Source organism: Marmota flaviventris, chromosome 3 (assembly GCF_047511675.1).
Source record: "Marmota flaviventris isolate mMarFla1 chromosome 3, mMarFla1.hap1, whole genome shotgun sequence".
Classification (NCBI taxonomy): Eukaryota; Metazoa; Chordata; class Mammalia; order Rodentia; family Sciuridae; genus Marmota; species Marmota flaviventris.
The window spans coordinates 88,912,752-88,927,009 of NC_092500.1; the positions used below are offsets into that span (position 1 = coordinate 88,912,752).

The following is a 14,258-nucleotide window of genomic DNA, read 5'->3' on the forward strand; positions in this document are numbered from 1 at the left end:
GCCACAGACCTACTGACTATTCAGAAGACAGAGGAGTGTTTGTACTGGCTGAGGGATATAATCTAAGAGTTGCGTAAAACAGAAAATAGAAAACCTTTTCTGACAAGAGGGCAAAATACCTTCCCCACAGAGGATCCACATGGTCTCGGTGGAGGTGAAGGAGCTGGGGATCACTCTGCAGGTCACCTCCACCCCAAAGCCCTAGGCTCTTGGAATCAAATCCACTGAACAAGAACCTTCCTTCATGTAAACTGCCTTTTCTCCAAAAAGTAAAATAAAAACACAAGCAAACAATACAAAACTCAAAAGAAAAAGAATCAGACCAGGCTTTGACCCCTTGTCCATCACTTGTGTCCCAGCGTCATGCTAGGGAGACTGGGTCTGCTGTTACTCACACTGGTTCATTACTATGAGGCCTCCAGCATGTCGTGCTCCCCACACAGCTCCCTCAACACAGCAAACACCGCATAACACATACACTCACCCAAACAAAAGGCAGCATCAACTTAAGGATCTCTGCTAACCTAGCATACTTGAACCCTTTTTTCTGACATATTTACAAAATATCTGCACTCTGTACTGCTATGGAAGCATTACAAATGTTGCATTAGATTCCTCTTCTTGAGGTAGTTCAAAGTCTTGAGATAGCAAATTTACGTATTTTTCTGTACTACTATGGATGTGTAGTAATCATAAAAGACCAAAAACCAAATTCCTTCTCCCCTCATTCTAGGAGTACTTTAATTTTCCCCCTCGGATCATAACAAACTAACAACTGGGGGGAAAAAAAAACTATATATAAACTACATAAAATTTTAAAAACAAGCAAAAAGCCAAGAAAAAAAAAATCTGTAGAAAACTAATAGTCTAAACTTTGCTACAGACAAAACAAACAAAATGAAACCTCACTTTGTCTACCAAGCACTTTATAAAGTACTAAGTAATTAACAGCTCATAAAAATTGGGGAAATTTTTAGGCGGAGGTAAAATTAACACCAACTCATTCTCTAGCAAATAGCTGTTCTAAAATGCCACGTCCACACAGAGAGGTCTGGAGTAACTGTCTGCAGGAGGCTACCTTGTAGGCCAGACCTCTCTCAGGTCTGCTTCATAGGCACAGGGACGTTGGCAGATGCCTGCTCCAGGTAGGCCAAGGAGCCCTGAGGGACCTCAGCCGGCTTTTTGTGCTGCACATTGATGTCTTCCAGCACCTGCTGCCAATGCCTCAGCTTTGTCAAGTGCTTCTGCACCAGCGCATCTTTCCGCTGCAACTCATTTCTTAGTTCTGAGACGTCCTCTTTTATAACTTGCTCAGGTTTCTAAACAGACAACTGCAATCTTTTTTGTAGAAAAAAGTATTCTGTCTGTCTTGCAATATCCAGAAACTTCTGGATACACTGATCAACACCAGTTCGAATTTCTTCCTGATGGGTGCCATTGACATAATCCTGACTCACGAGAGAAGCAAAGCAAGCCTCGAACGACGACTCCAGCTCGTCCACCAAGGTGCTGCTAGAAGTCCTCGGCGCGCCAGGCGCTGCCTGAAGAAGCGAAGCCTGGCCCGGGAGTCCCGGCGGGGGTGGCGGGGGTGGTGGTGGGGGGGTGGCCCTGGCGGCTGCCCGGAGAACATACCACCCAGCGGAGCCGCCATGTCTGAAGATTTATTTTTCAAATGAATAAAAGTTCATGTGATAATACTAGTCAGTACTATCATGTGGCAAACTAATATTAAAAATCATGTAGTGATTCTTACTCTATATCTTCACTTTGTTCTCATATACCTAATTAAATTCAAGGGATATGTTATAAATTTGTTTTTTTTTTGTAAATTTTAATCAGGGTAGAGGATTACATTCAGTCTTAGTGAAATTAAGTAACTTTAACAAAGTTACTGGAACTGCCTTACTGAAACCATCCATCTGTATTTGTCCTTGTGATATTAATAGAGGGATGAAATCACCTGAAAGTTCAAGAAAATGTTCATTGAGATACATTATGTATACATTATGAAAGTCAAGCTTCTTAACATGTGGCCCCCAGATCAGCGGCAGCAGTAGCATCTGGAAACATTTTAGGAATGAAAATTGTCACATCCCAGAAATCTGTTTTAACAAGCCCTTTAAGTGATTGACTAATGCTAAGTTTTGTGAACCACTAAACTTGCTATGGTAAAATCAAAATACTTTTTTTTAAGTGTTTCTAAATAGATTAAAAGTAACAGAAGGAAATACCTGAAGTTTCTGGGGAAAATATCTGGAAGAATAAAGAAGAAATTAGGAGGAAGAAGGTAGAGAAGGAATGATAATGATAATGAACGGATGAGGGTTGACCTTTCCAATTTTTCCATAAAATCTATGAAAGATATGACAAATTTGCTATGGATGTTTTTTAAAAAAAAATGTGTGACTGAATTTTCTTGTGTATAGAAACTGGTAAGAGGCTAAGTTCTGGATACCAGTTGACATGGGGAAAAAAGAAATTATCTAGATTAACATAATGCATCTGGATCACATGGACTCTCTCTAAAGAAGTTCTCCTAGGGACATTTGACATAGAATCTAAGTCTGTGGTAAGCACGCATCTTTTCCTGTCTTCCATCCTGGCACCCCTGCAGAAGCACACCACTGACCTTACACATATAAACACACAGACCTTTCTAGACTCAGGGAAATCTTCATAGTACTGAAGGTACTTTCTTAATTGGACTCTTTTATCAATTTCACTACTTGCTCTCAGGCCTTGGTGTGACATCCTGATATTGTTTTCTCTCCCTGCTCACTGATTAGGTTCAACGTACTTCCGGGCAATGGATTTCCTGTTATCTTTAAGGAATCTTTGCAGGAAAACATCCGTTTCAAAGCATCTGCTGGAATCATCCTTCAAACGTTTTTTTTTCATTTATTTGGAATTTTTACCTTTCACTTACATAAAAATTTCACTCTCATGTGTATTTGTGATTCTCTCCATCTGACCTATGAGCTCCTTTATTTGGGAGACTTTGTTTTATTCATCTTTTTGATCTCAATGACTAATAACAGAGCCTGATGCGCAGTATTCAGGAAATGTTTGGGGTGCAAATTAACAGCATAATCAATAAACATTAACCTTTTCAAAGCCTCGGCTTCATCTTCTCTGCTCCTGTACTAAATCTTCTCTTTGCTCCTGGGAACTACTCTGTCCTGCTCCACTCCTCTGCACTTTGATTTCTTCTTAGGGTTGGCCAGTAGGGAACTATGATGGAGATGGGACCAAGGAAGGAGAGTGAAGTCAGAGTATGTATATTTTTCTTCTGTCTCCCTACCTGTTTTATTCAGGTTTTTTTTTTTTTTTCACCATGACCAAAAGACCTGACAAGAACAATTTTAGGAGAGGAAAAGATTATTTGTGTCTCATGGTTTCAGAGGTCTCACTCCATAGATGGCCAACTCCATTGCTCTGGGCCTAAAATGAGGCAGAACATCAAGGCAGAAGGGCCTAGCAAAGGAAAGCAGTTCAGAATGTGGCAACAAGAAAGTAGAGTGCTCTGCTCACCAGGTATAAAATACGTACCCCAAAGGCACACCTCCAATAAACCACCTCCTCCAGCCACCTTCTAACTGCCTACAGTTCCACTCAGTTAAAGTATTCAAGTGGATTAATACAGTGATTAGGTGAAGACTTACAACCCAATCATTTTACCTCTAAACTTTCTAGCATTGTCTCGCACATGATCTTTTGGGGAACACCTCACATCTAAACCATAACACTCCCCATGTGGTCAGCTTGAGTTGGCTTCATTCCTTGACCAAAAGTCCATACTCCTTTCAAGGTGACCTTCTCCACCAACCTCCTCTCCCCATTCTAGTAACCTTTCTTCCCTCACTTCTTGGGAGAAGTGATAGCAATACCTTTGCTGACACTAGTCAGATTGACTGCCACACTTTGCCCACATGCATGTGAATGAACTCATTACTAAATCATCCTGGAGTGGTCCTACTTTGCAAGTACATCTTTTTACCATTGGAACAATAACTCTTATAGCTGCCAGATATAGAAATATTGAAAAATATTACGTAACTTCAAATATTCACCAGCAACTGGGTTTTTTCATTGTACATATTTTTGCATAAATACGCTATTTTTATTATTTAATAAGTACAATATTTTACAATAGGGGAGTTTTAAAACTCCCCCCCCAACCTCATCTCTGGAGACAGTGCAGGATAGCTCTGAGCCAAACTGTGTCTGTCTGTAAAATGCCCCAATAGAGCCAGTATTCCTGCAAATAACTTCACACAAGCAAAGAATTTCAGAAAACTGCAAATATACATATAAAAACCTGTTCTGTTTGGTTTTCACAAACATCGTACAATTTTCCTGTGGGTATAATATCCTTGATTTATTGCTTCTGCTTTAGGATGTTTACATGTTAAACTGTTCTTGTCAGCAATAAAATCACTTTTGGAACTTTAAAAATATACTTTGAAATCTTTATTTCTGAAAAAGCTCATCCAGTGGTTCTGACTAGAAGCCTGGATGGACCCCCAATTTATGTTATAGTGGTATGGAGTTAGCATGGGACATTTTTACCTGTTTAACTTTTTAATATCCCTCTGAAAATGTACTATTACAGTCTGGGATTATAGATGATGCACATTTCTGTGTTTTCACCCAAGAGAAATGGTAATGAAAATATCCACAGGGATCCAAGATCTCAAGAGTGGAGCTACCAGTACTCTGTTGCTTTGAGGAGGTCATTCATTCTCTGTCCTTCACTATTCTGTCTTGTAAAATGGAAGCATTCAAGTAAATTATCTCTACAGTCTTTTTTCAATCTGGAGTTTTAAATACTGGCATCATTACCAAAAAGTAAAACAAGGGGAGGAAGGGAAGAAAAAGAAGGGGAAAAGAGAAGAGAAAGTACATTTCTTTTCAAAATTCAGTCTCATGACTACATACTTGGTGAATATAACCCAAGTGATTTAAAGTCTTATATGCATATTCAACTACAACTCTCAGCAAATTCTCGGAATTCTTCCTGCCCATAACTTCTGTTTCGTTCTCTGCTATTACCACAGCCAATCTAGTCATTTCTATAAATACTGAAACAACCTCCTCTTCATATCTTAATCTCCAGCATTCCCTTCTTATCATCTCACTCTGTAGAATGACAATAGCCCAGACCACCTACTGTGTGCCTTGTCTATGATACCAAGATACATTCTTACAAATTTAGACCAAAATGTTTCACTGTGCCTTACCATACTATTTCACTTCTTTTGTTTTAAATTTAAATCTACAGAAGACTCTCCTGGATCTGTTCAGTCCCAGTTCTCTTCAGCTTTACACTTCTTAATTTAAACTTACCTGCTAAGTATATATCCACAACCAATTTTTGCTGTTGTTTGTTTTTGCTGTTGCTACTGCTCGATCCATAAAGTCTGGGCTAAAAGACAAATCGACTTCTGTGTTTCACCTTCAATGACAGCATGACCTTACCAGCTTCTCTCTCTCTGGTCTTTAGACATTCAACTAACATTTGCTGAGTATCTATGCAGTTCTACCATTCCATACCCCCATACCCCACTCACAAATGCTGTATGTCCTTTCAAATATGAGCATTAAATCTTATCTATTTCATCACTATCATTACTAAAATGGATACATAGGTGCTTGTGCATCAAAATAAAACCTGCATTAGAACAAACCCCACAATGAATAAAGCACCACATGGTGTAGCTAAGACACTGTAGTGTAGCTAAGACACCAGCTGTCAGGATCACTCTGCTGGCTCCTTGAAGGCATCGCAGACTTCTAAAAACTTCCTTGGGGGCTGGGGGTGTGACTCAGGAGTAGAGTGTTTTTCTAGCATGCCCAAGGCCCTGGATTTGATTCCTAGAACTAAACAAACAAACAAACAAAACCCATAAAATCCTCTTTGCATAGGTGCAGATACTCACTAGTGGACACTGAAATACTGTTCAGACATCAAATAAGTAAGAAACAAAGGACTTAGAATACGGCAGAGGATAAACAAATGAAAATTTAACTTAAAGTTCTCTTTTCTGCAGGACCTTTTAACCCAAGATTTTGAAAAGGTTTATACTCTGACTCAGATGGGATCTGTGTTATTGAGTTTACATTCCTTGCTGTGCCAGAGGCTCCCACCAGTTCTTGGTTAGGCCTGGAGGGCAGTCAGCCCTTCATGCTCTTTGTCTTTTATATACTCAGAAGAACGAGACCTTTCTTGTTCTGATGATGGAAATATATCATTTAGCAAGAACACAATAATATTGGTGTATATTAAGTGATTCTGAGAAATACAATGTCTTAGTAATAAGAAAATAAAAGAAGACATCAAATCATCTTTCCCTTAGGCCAACATATTGCTTCTCAGGCTCATTGTGTCAAAAACCACCTTAGCAATAAGCTATTTAAACTCTAGTGAACTCCTACTTAATTTACAGCCCAGAGAAACATGTTAAGTATTACAGAATGGTGCCAGGAGGCTGTTTAACTGTATTATTGTCAACTGACGTGAAATTTTCTGGGCCTTTTATGAGACTTGAAATTTTCAAACTGGATTTATATGTGCTTGTTACATAATCATCAGAAAAATCAAAGTGGAAGGGATAAACATAAATAAGTAACACTTCCAGAGTGAAGGCCTCCTCCTCATGTAGATGGTTTAATAGTTTTCTGTGGAATAGTACTATGCTATGAAAGGTACTTTTGGAGGGCCTGTTCCCCCATGCATCCCTGGGCTCCCAGAGTATTCTGTCTGTTGCTATTGGATCATCACCACAGCTAGGAAGCCTTTGGAATCTGGCAAAACTGATTCTCTGTGACTATAGCAAATTCACATTCAGCAAATTGTAAGGGATAATAGGTCATTGTCTCATTAAAAAAAAAATCCATAGATAGAACTCTGTCTTAGTTATGTTCACGTCAAATAACTTACTTTGAACACATATGGAGCAATTCATCTTTTCTAGTTTTTATTTTTTTCAATTTCCTGTCAAGCTCTTTATCAGAGGAAATTAAATATGTGTCCTTGCAAGTATGTCCTGAGTAAACAAGTGTCAGGAAAACTGTCAAAAATCGTGCAAAACAATTTTTCTAATATTAGAAATGTGCGTATTTCCCGATTAACTTATCTATAAAATGATGAATAATGATAGCAACCATTTATTGAATATATACTAACCCTCACTATGGGCCAGTTACTGATTTATGCAGGTGGCACATGTATTATCTCAACAATCCTAAAGGGAGATTCAGAGAAGTAAACTAAAAGGCAATATAACAAAAATTTCTCTCTCCCTTCTCTAACAATATTCACCATCTTCTCACAAGGCAAGAGTAGATGAGGAGCTTGATACAGTCATATTGTATCATATAATGAAGGTAAGAGCAATGAACCCAGCTTCAATGTGGCAAAGCATCATGCACACTGGGCATACAGCTTCTTGTCTTGTCATCTAATTTGAATGATGATACAGATGGACCCCAACTTAGGACAGTTTGACTTATGATTTTTCAACTTTATGAAAGTATGGAAGCAATGCACGTTTCCTAGAAATTGTACTTCAAATTTTGAATTTTGATCTCTTCCCCAGCTATCAGTGTGCACTATGACACTCTCTGGTGGTGCTGGGCAGCAGCTCCAGGTCAAGCACATGATCACGAGGGGAAGCAACAACACTGCAGGTGATGGTTTTGCTAAATATAAGGCTTGATTGGTCAAGTGTATAAAGTGGATTTTTAACTTATAATATTTTCAAATTAAAATGGGTTTATCTGTATGTAAATCAAGGGTCCTTCATACAGCCACATATATATATATATATTATATTTATATTAATTATTTTTAACTTATATAATTATGTTTAACAAATGTAAGTTAAATATGCATATATGAACAAGTTCACAAAAAATCTATAATAAAAGAACATTACATAAATGTATGGAAAAAATACAAAAATGTTTTCAAAGGAGGAATTTACATTTATGGAGGGTGCTCTGTCAAAGCATTCATATTCTGCCAATAACTGAAGGATGAATATTTTGATCCCATTTAACAAATGAAGAGGCTGAGGACAGAATTAAGGACCTGACACAAACCCCTTCAGCTATTAAAGCCATCATCTGAACTACATCAGCCCTCACAAATTGTCAACTTTCTTGTCACAATAACTTCACCATTTCTGGCTGATTTTCAACAGTCGTTTTTGTTATTGTCCTCAATGTTGTTTTCATTTTCTGCTCCCCGTTTACACAGAGATAGTTCTGCCTTATAGCCAAGGTCAGCTTGTCTTACTTTAATTCCCACCGAATGGTAAAGTATAGGGTTGACCCCACAGCAATGGTTCTCAAACTGCTGACACTGAAGTCATCTAGTGACCTTAAGAACACCACTCAGTGTTCCCATCCTCAGACATTCTGATTTAATTGCCATGGGCTGTGACCTGGGTTTGTGTGTGTGTGTGTGGCGGGGGGGGGGGGGGGGGGGGGGGGGGGGGGGGGGCGGGGGCGGGGGGGTTGTTGTTTAAGGCTTCCTAGGGAGTTCTAATGTGCAATAAAATATAAAATTTGGGAGCCACTGCTCTGTGAGTTCTTCAGTCTTCTCTTGGGCTGAATCTCCAAAGCTCCCAGCTCCTACCATTAGACTACATTATTTACTATTTCTGCTTCTTGTAGTCATCTGATTTCCAGGACCTTCCCCCATTCCTTGCAGATGTTAGCAATGGTCATGCCAGAACAATCACGGCCAGACTTCTTGGAAATTTCCACATCCACACATACAATTCTTCCAATATCTTGTCCTTTCAGACCGTGCCTCCTGTGAACTGGGGTTGTCCTTCACTCTTCCTAAGTCACCTCTTGAATGGTTAGACCACGTATGTTTTTATCAATAGCTGCATCATTCCCCGACCTTAGTTGCCTCTTTCCAGTCACCACATCCTATCTTTCCAGATCATTTGCTTTTGTATCCTACTCTAATGATTATTCAATTTTGGATCTCCAGTTATGCTATTGCCTCTTCAGTGTGAGAATACTTTGTATTCTCACCTTCTTATCCAGCGTAGATTCTTGAATTCGTCAGTATCACACACTCTCAACTCCCTTGCCCATTTCCCTGTCCATAGAAACCCTGTAGAAAACTCCAAACCTTTGGTGCATACAAGGCAAGCACTCTACCAACTGAGCTATATTCCCAGCCCTAAATACTGTTCTCTAAGTAGTTCTCAACCATGCTCCCTGCACGCACTGCTAGAACTATGAACCTCTAGTGGGTCCTTAGTGCTCAGGCAGTTCTAGGCATTTCCCTAATCCATTCACTTACCCACTTTCCTAGCACCTCATTTTGAGTTAAAGACCTAACCCTTAGTCTAATGAAAATAAAAATCAATTCATATTGGTCTACCAAAAGGCCTATCACACCACCGTTTATCCATGTCTGTGTGCTTGATCTTACCTCCTGTTCTGTGGATGAATCCTCATGCACTTACCTAAGACCACACTTTCACTTGCACATTTTATTCTACCCCTCTCACTTAAGATATTCTATCTCGATACCCGCCCTCTCACTGAGGTCATTTGCATTACCATACCTAGACCTCCATCTCTCTAGCTACTGCCTCATTTCCCAGGTTGTCTTTAACTGAAAAATACTTCTCACAAGAGTTATGTACCCACATTCTCTCCATTTGCTCCACAGTTACATTACTGACCTCAGCATTTTTCCCCCTCTTGAACTCACTCTAATTGATTTATTATCCCTGTCTTCAAACAACTCTTTTTCAGGGTCCCAAATGACCTAATCTAAGGATCAAGTCTGAGTCCTCATCTTTCTGGACTTCAATTCAGCAACATTAGCAGCAATCCACCCCTCCTTCCACCTTCAATCAAATTCTTCACTTGGCTTCCAGACACCATGTTGTCTCAATTCCCTTCCCACCTTTCCAGTTGTACCTTCTGTTTTTTATTGTTCCTTCCTCGTGATAATAAACATAAAAGGATGGGCTTCTTTTCCCCCCTCGTTCTATACTTGTCCTCTGGTCATCTCAGTCCATGGCTTACAATGACTATGCCAAAACCACTCCCCAATTTTTGTTTTCAACCCATGCTACTTCCCAGAACTCATCTCCAATATGGCTGCCTATACAATGTGATCACTAGGATACTAACAGCCACCTCAAATTTTGTATGTTCAAAAACAAATTCTTGGCAGCTCTGTGTGTGCATCCTGGAGGCCCACCTTGCTGCCCCTGGACTCAGATTGCAAAGGACAGAAAAAAGAGATGTTAGCTTAAAACAAGAGAGAAGAAAGATGAGGCAGAGATCCAGGTGAAGTATCTTGAAACTGATGAGAAGCCATGGAGAACTTCATCAGTAACTTCATCTACTGAAAGAAGTGAGGTTTTTGGTAAATATCTCTTCTTGACTTGTTAAACTTAAAATAAAAGCTCTGGAAAGATATAAACAAACAAACAAAAAAGTCCCAAACTGCTGGACTCGGTGGCACACACCTATAATCCCAGTGGCTTGGGAGGCTGAGACAGAAGGATCACGAGTTCAAAGCCAGCCTCAGCAACTGTGAGATGCTAAGCAACTCAGTGAGACCCTGTCTCTAAATAAAAAAAAAAAAAATAGGGTTGGGGATGTGGCTCAGTGGTTGAGTGCCCCTGAGTTCAATTCCCAGTACCAAAAAAAAAAAGCCCAAAACTTTCATTCCTTCAGTGTGGCCCTATGGTAAATTACACCTTGTTTCTTTAAGTTGCTTGGAACAAAATCTTTGGAACCATCCTTGACTGTTTTCCTCTCTCACAAATCATATCCAGTCCATCAGCAAATCCCAATGACTACCTCTAAACATGCATCTTATGTCCAAACACTTATTACCTATGCTGCCTCTGCTGCAGGGTTAAGGAACCCAGAGCTGGAGGTCACTCCTCAACTCTGTCCCCTGTCCCCCAGTGACTTCCTGACTCAGAGTAAAAACAAAATTTCTACAGTGGGTCTTGGGGTCCTCCTTGCTGCCCTCTGCTGTCTCTAACAGCACTTCTCACCACATCTACCCCCTTCAATAAATACACTGGAGGCTTCCTGGCCTCCTGCTGCTCCTCAAACAGGACAAGCAGGCCCCATCTCATTTGCACATCCTGTTCCTCTTTGTCTGGATTCTTTTCTCCCAAATAGGCAGGGCTTTCATCCTAACATTCCTCTAGTCTATTCAGAGGCCACCATCTCGGAAAGCATTTTCCTGATGACTTTATATGAAAATTCACCATGCCCCTCTAAAATCACCCTTGCCATCAACATGTTATACCAGAAGTTAACCAATCTTTCTGTAAAGGCACAGATAATAAATATTCTAGGCAATGGGGGCCAAAGATCTCTGCTCTGACTATTCAACTTTGTTACTGTAGTGCAAAATCAGCTAGAGATGATGTACAAAGGAATGAGCATAACTGTGTTCTAATAAAACTGCATTTACACTAATAGGCAGTGGGCCAGCTAGGTCTGAAAGCCATAGTTTGTTGCCACCTGCATTGTATAAGTACAGTTTCTTTCCCAAACCCTCTCTATAGAATGAAAGTTCTTGATGGAAAAAAATTTTGTTTAGTAACAGATGATCAATTAACAGACCAAGTGCATAATCAGTTAAAATTTTTAAATAAGTTGGAATGTTACATAAATCTATTTCTCTTTTAGTCCCATTTTCGTGATTGTTCCGTTTCTTTCCGTGATGTTCCACCATAGGTTAATCAGTACCAGATGATATCATTCATTGCTCAAGAGGCAACTAACCTTGTTTGGGTGAAAAATCCCAGCAGTTTCTACCATGGAATTATATTGATAAAAAAAGAAAACTCCAACTAGTAGACACTGGTTGGTTTTCTTTTTTTTCTTTTTTCTTTTTTTTTTTATTAGTTGCTGATGACAATACAATTATCTTGACATATCATACATTTGAATCAAAATGGGGTATAATTTCTCATTTTTCCAAGTGTGCAGGTTGCAGAATCACATTGGTTTTCTTTATTAAAAAAAAAAACTAAAATAGGGCTGGAGGTGTGTGTGGCTCAGTGGTAGAGCACTTGCCTAGCATGTGTGAAGCCTTGGATTCCCCATCCCCAACACTGGAGTCGGGGAGACCCTAAAATTACCATCTGAATGTTCTGTGGTAAGGCACATCATTATTTTATTTGGCACCTTTGAATTGAATTTTCTTAAAAAAAAAATTGAACTGAGTCTGAATCACATTGACTGTTAACCTTATCTATGTTTAATGATTTAAAACAGAGTAAAATTAGCTGGGTGTGGTGGCTGAAATCTCAGCCTCTCATGCAGCTAATCTGTTTCAAAATTAAAAATTAAAAAGGACTGGAAATGTAGCTCAGTGGGAGTGCCACTGGGTTCAATCCCCAGTACTGCAAACAAACAAACAAATAAATAAATAAATAAAACATTAGAGTAAAATTAAAATTAAGTATTTATAATACCAATCCATTTTTCAGAAACAAGTTGTTTTCTCTCTCAACTTTGTGAAATAATCATTTCACAAACCATAGAAAATTGTACATGCGCTCAAGTTTGCCCCCTTAAATTCTTATATAGGTGTTTCAGTTGCAAGAATGCTCCAGATATCATCAGAATCTTACTGCCATGATTCTCTAAAGTTGACAACTTAAAAACAGATTAAAAATGGGTGATCCCAGCAACCCATCTTAGAGCATTTGTCTATATTCACCCTTTGATTCTAGGATGTGTTTAAGACAAAGTGTTAGTATCTATAATATACTCATTTCACATAAAAGTTTTCCATTTTACAGTTTATATTGAAATTAAAGCAAAATATTATCTTCTCATATTTCAAGTGTCCCTAAATTATATCTTAAACCTATCAAACTGGTATTCTTGAAAGAAGTTGTTAAGGGTAAATGTTAAGGTTTCTTCTTTCCCTAAATGCCACAGAAAATGCAGGACATTTCATAGACTGCTGAGCTTCCTAGCATTTGCAGACACCATCATTTTTACATTTTTGATTTATTATTAGATAATTAGTCTAAGAACACAAAATAAAAATTAAGAAACATTATTTACAAAAAAAATTCAAAATTGTTGATCAAAAGCTAAACAAATAAATAGAGTTATCCAAATAAATTGAATTTTTTTTTCCCATATAAAGATACAGCTCTCCATGGAGAGTTTTGAAAAATAAGGCTACACTTCTTGCATTTGCTGTGAACATAAAAATCTTCTGTCTATACAGGATTTGAATTATCACCTTTTACTTTTCTAAAAATGAAATACACTCAATTTACAATGTGTATTTCCAAAAGAAAATAAACAGATTTCATTCAGATGTTTGTGAAACCAAACAAGGACACTGTCATCTGAGAAGCAGAATTTATGGGAAAAAAAGGAGAGAAAAGATGGTTCTGGGATAATTCAAATCCCAAAGGAAGAGAGAAATACATAACACTTAGCAAGAATTCCCACCAGAAACAAGGACACATGTATTTAAGAGAGGAGAAAAAAATAAAAAGAAAGAAAGAAAAAAAAATTTGAATGGAACCCAAAAACAATAGACAGATAAGGTGGTTTAGATGAATGAAAACTATTTTTTCATTGTTTATATAAAGGTCTTACAAATAGTTTTAGGACCATTCTTTAGTGATAAATTTTTAAACATCATTCAAAATATGAAAGTTGTATAAGATATTTATCTTAATATTTTAGTAAATATGGCTTTAAAAGAGCTACCAATGGGCTTCAAAATCAGGATTAAAATATTTGCCTAAGATTTACTGACAGAAAATTTATGTTTGCATTTGGAGGATAATGTTTGATAAGTAAAATCAGAGTTGTCAGAGTTATTTTGAAAAGTCTTTTCTTAAAATCTTCTTTGTGGATATCAAACACCTTACTTCTTGCACAATTGCATGAGGACCCAGACTGGAAGTTAGTCATCTTTCAACACAGGATGAGTGTTAGTCCAATTGAAGAGAATATTCTAAATATTGTATGTTTATTGCCTTTGCATCTCAAAAAATCTTAAGGATTAGTGCAATTTCATGCAAAATACCAAATAGATATTTTTAACTTGGCAAATATTTATAAATTTTTCTAAGGTGAAAATGGTCATGAAAATCCAATGAATTTTTGTAAAGAACAAAATAGTAACATGAAGAATTTGTCTTACCAGATGTTAAAATTAAAAGGTACACTCATTCACTGCGGGTGGGACTGCAAATTTGTGCAGCCAATAT

General features: G+C 38.1%; 1 pseudogene; it reads right to left on the reverse strand.

Annotated features, from left to right (window-relative positions):
- Window positions 1-1,097: 1,097 nt before the first annotated feature.
- Window positions 1,098-1,651, reverse strand: LOC114091603 (mediator of RNA polymerase II transcription subunit 28 pseudogene; annotated as a pseudogene).
- Between the last annotated feature and the right edge of the window lie 12,607 nt (window positions 1,652-14,258).